Below are 4157 nucleotides of genomic sequence, written 5' to 3' on the forward strand. Positions count from 1 at the left end.
TGACTGAGGGTGAAAACCCTTTCATACTTGGCGTGACCAAGATGAGGTGAGCTCTGGGCTCCTGAACTGACTGAGGGTGAAAACCCTTTCATACTTGGCGTGACCAAGATGAGGTGAGCTCTGGGCTCCTGATCTGACTGAGGGTGAAAACCCTTTCATACTTGGCGTGACCAAGATGAGGTGAGCTCTGGGCTCCTGATCTGACTGAGGGTGAAAACCCTTCATCATACTTGGCGTGACCAAGATGAGGTGAGCTCTGGGCTCCTGAACTGACTGAGGGTGAAAACCCTTTCATACTTGGCGTGACCAAGATGAGGTGAGCTCTGGGCTCCTGATCTGACTGAGGGTGAAAACCCTTTCATACTTGGCGTGACCAAGATGAGGTGAGCTCTGGGCTCCTGAACTGACTGAGGGTGAAAACCCTTTTGCAATAATAACATTTCAAACAAAATGCATAATTTTATTAATGTATCTGAATAAAGCATCAAACCTGACGTCCTTGCATCGAAAGTAAATGACATAAAAAAAACTAAAGCTTCTAGCAATATCTAAGCATAATATTTGCGAAGGTGATAAGCATTCCACGGCCTCTTCAATTTCTTCCCTGTCCAGTCTTCTAAGTAGTAGGCACCCGAGCTGAGCTTTTCCACCACTTTAAAAGGCCCTTCCCATTTTGGATCGAGCTTTCCGACCTTCTCTTCTGAACCTTCTTAAAGACCAAGTCTCCCACCTGGAAGCTCCTCTGAATGACCTTTTTGTTGTAACTGGGCTATGCGTCTCTTGTAAGCTTCCATTCTTATGGCCGCGGCTTCTCTTTTTTCTTCCACGAAATCCAAGTCTGCTGCTCGTCTCTCATTGTTTTGCTCATCATAGAATGTGACGCGAGGTGTCTTCTCCGATCTCCGCCGGAGACGGCTTCATTTCCATAGACTAGGCTGAAAGGCGTCTCCCCCGTGCCTATTTTGGGGTGGTCCTGTATGACCAAAGCACGCTGGGGAGTTCCTCCACCCAATTACCTTTCGCGCTCCCAGTCTGGTCTTCAGGCTCTGCACTAAGGATCTGTTGGTGACCTCCACTTGGCCATTGCATTGAGGGTAGGCCACGGAGGTGAAGTGCTGCTGGATCTTCATCTCTTTACACCAGCTTGGATCCGGCTTCCTTGAAATTGCCTTCCGTTGTCGGATATCAACTTCCTCGGGACCCCAAACCTGCAGACGATGTTCTTCCAGAGAAATTTGAGTACCTCATTTTCAGTTATCTTAGCCAAAGCCTCAGCCTCTACCCATTTTGAGAAATAATCTATGGCTACGAGCAAAAATTTTTTCTGAGCTGGGGCCGGGGGAAAAGGTCCCACAATGTCGATCCCCCATTGGTCAAACGGGCAGGCCGCCACAATACTCTTCATTAATGCAGCTGGTTGATGTTGGAGCCTACCATGACGTTGGCAGCTGTCGCATGAGATGACGATGGCTAGAGCGTCTTTTAACATAGTGGGCCAGAAATATCCGGCCAAGAGTGCCTTCGTGCAAGAAAGTAAGGTCCCAAGTGATTTCCACAACAGCCTCCATGTATCTCCCTTAGTACATAGTCAGATTGCTTGGGACCCAAACATTTGAGGAGAGGCCGAGAGGCTGACCTCTTGTAAAGAGTTCCGTTGATCATTAAACGAAGGCTCTTCGCTTCATTGTAAGCCTTTTCTTCGGGGAGCACCCCATCTTTCATGTAATCCAAACTCGGCGCGCCAGTCATTGTCTTCGTGCTCAGGAGAGGGTAGTGCACAGAAGGGTTAGCTCTACTTGGACCACCACCTCTCTTGATTTCCAGCTGTGAGTGAGCTGGCCATTTTAGCAAGGGTCGGCTCCCTCATTCTCCTCCCGGGGGATCTGCTTAAAAACCAGTTCTGTAAGAGTTCTCTTGCTGCTTCCACGCTTTTACGTATTCTATCAATCTCTCATTCTTGGTGTCATAGGATCCATTCATTGGTGGGCCACCAGCTGAGAATCAGAGAAGATGTGGACCCGAGCTGCTCCGACCTGCCGTGCTGCTCTTAGACCCGCTAAGACCGCTTCGTATTCTGCCTCATTGTTGGATGCCCTAAAGTCTAGTCTCACGGCTAACTTTAGTTCATCCCCTTTTGGAGAGATTAATAACACACCAACTCCGCTGCCTTCATTGGTGGATGAACCATCCACATAGACCTTCCAAAGGTCTTCCATCTCCACATGCAAAGTCTCGCCAGAAATCGGCCAAGGCCTGCGCTTTGATTGCGGTTCGAGGTCCATATTGAATGTCATATTCTCCCAGTTCCGTGGTCCACTTTACCAACTTCCTGAGATATCAGCATGAGTCATTATCTTTCCGAGAGGGCTGTTAGTGAGGACCATAATGGATGAGACAAAAGTAAGGTCTCAGTCTCCGAGCCGTGGTGATCAAGGCCAAAGCAAGTTTTTCCACTGTCGTATATCTGAGCTCAGCTCCTTTGAGTGCATGGGATATATAATATACGGGATTCTGCTCGGTGCCCTTTTGTCTGACCAGGACTGAGCTCACAGCTGCTTCGGTGGCTGATAGATAAACATACAACTGCTCCCCTGTGATGGCTTTGCTAGTATCGGGAGCTCAGCCAGATATGTCTTCAGGTCTTCGAATGCCTTCGCGCACTCTTCATCCCATTCAAATTTTTGGCCTTTCTGAGGACTCGGAAGAAAGGCAGACTTCGGTGTGCCGCCCTCGAAATGAATCGTGATAAAGCCGCGATTCTTCCGGCAAGCTTCTGGACCTCTTGGAGATTCCCAGGAGGTGACATGGATTGGATGGCCTTTACCTTCTCGGGGTTGGCTTCAATCCCCCTTTTGTTACCATATATCCCAGGAACTTTCCGCTTTTGACCCCAAAAGTGCACTTCTGTGGGTTTAGCTTTAACCCATAAGACCTCAGAGTGGCAAAGGTCTCACGGAGGTCGGCTATAAGGTCCGCCGATTCTTGGACTTTACCAAAATATCGTCCACGTAGACCTCCACATTCCTTCCTATCTGATTGAGAAACTTATCCATGAGCCTCTGATAAGTGGCCCCGCATTTTTTAGCCGAAAGGCATCACCACATAACAAATGTCCCTCGGAGGTGATGAAACTCACTTTCCTGGTCTTCTGCTAGGGGATCTGATGGTACCCTGATAAGCATCCATCAACATAGTATGATGACCCGGTGGAGTCACCAGTTGAATCCTCGGTAAGGGGTAACAATCTTTGGACAAGCTTATTAAGATCTCTGAAGTCGACGCACATTCTCCATTTCCCGAGCTCTTGGGGACCAGACAACATTTGATAGCCATGTTGGAAAAAGACCTCCCTAATATGTCCTGCCTGAGGAGTCGTCACCTGTTCTTTTATTACCTTGTCCTTCTCGGGACCAAAATGCCTTTTCTTCTGTTTGACTGGCCGAGCTTCAGGAAGATGTTGAGGTGGTGTTCCATTATCCCGGGGCTGATCCCACGAAGCTCTTGTGAGGACCAAGCAAATACATCAATCAGTTTTCAAACAAGCAACAGATCATGCTTAATTTCGGGATCAAGATCAGCCGCCACCCTGACACTCCGTTGGACCCCTATTTCCACCGTTTCTGGCTCCTCTTCTGAGTGAGCTGAACCTCTCTTCTGGGGTCATATTTGGTTGGGCCACATCATCCCTACCTCGTCCGAGATCTTTTGACTTCTGCCTTACCTCATCCATAGCATCGTCGAGAGGATTTCTGATCCCCCCACGACTCCTACTTCATTCCCCACAGGATATTTCAGCTTTTGATGATAGGTGAGCTTACAGCTCGGAAGTCGGCCAGGCAGGTCGGCCAAGTATTCCGTTGTAGAAGAGGGGGCATCCACCACAGTAAAACAGTCATTTTTGTGATCGGTGCGATCCCGTCCCTAGGGATAAGGGGAGCATGATTTGCCCTACAGTTTGGACCGCATGTCCTGTGAAGCCAAATAAAGGCGTAGAGATATGATCAAACTCGAAACCTTCCACTTTCATTTGGTCCAGGGTTCTTTTTGAAAAGAACGTTAACTGAGCTTCCGTGTCAACAAAGATTCTTGCGACGTCATAGTTGGCGATAGTAAGAGTGACTAGTAAGGCGTCGTTATGAGGTGCCAACACCTTTCAT

This window comes from Primulina eburnea, chromosome 15 (assembly GCF_022965805.1).
Source record: "Primulina eburnea isolate SZY01 chromosome 15, ASM2296580v1, whole genome shotgun sequence".
NCBI lineage: Eukaryota > Viridiplantae > Streptophyta > Magnoliopsida > Lamiales > Gesneriaceae > Primulina > Primulina eburnea.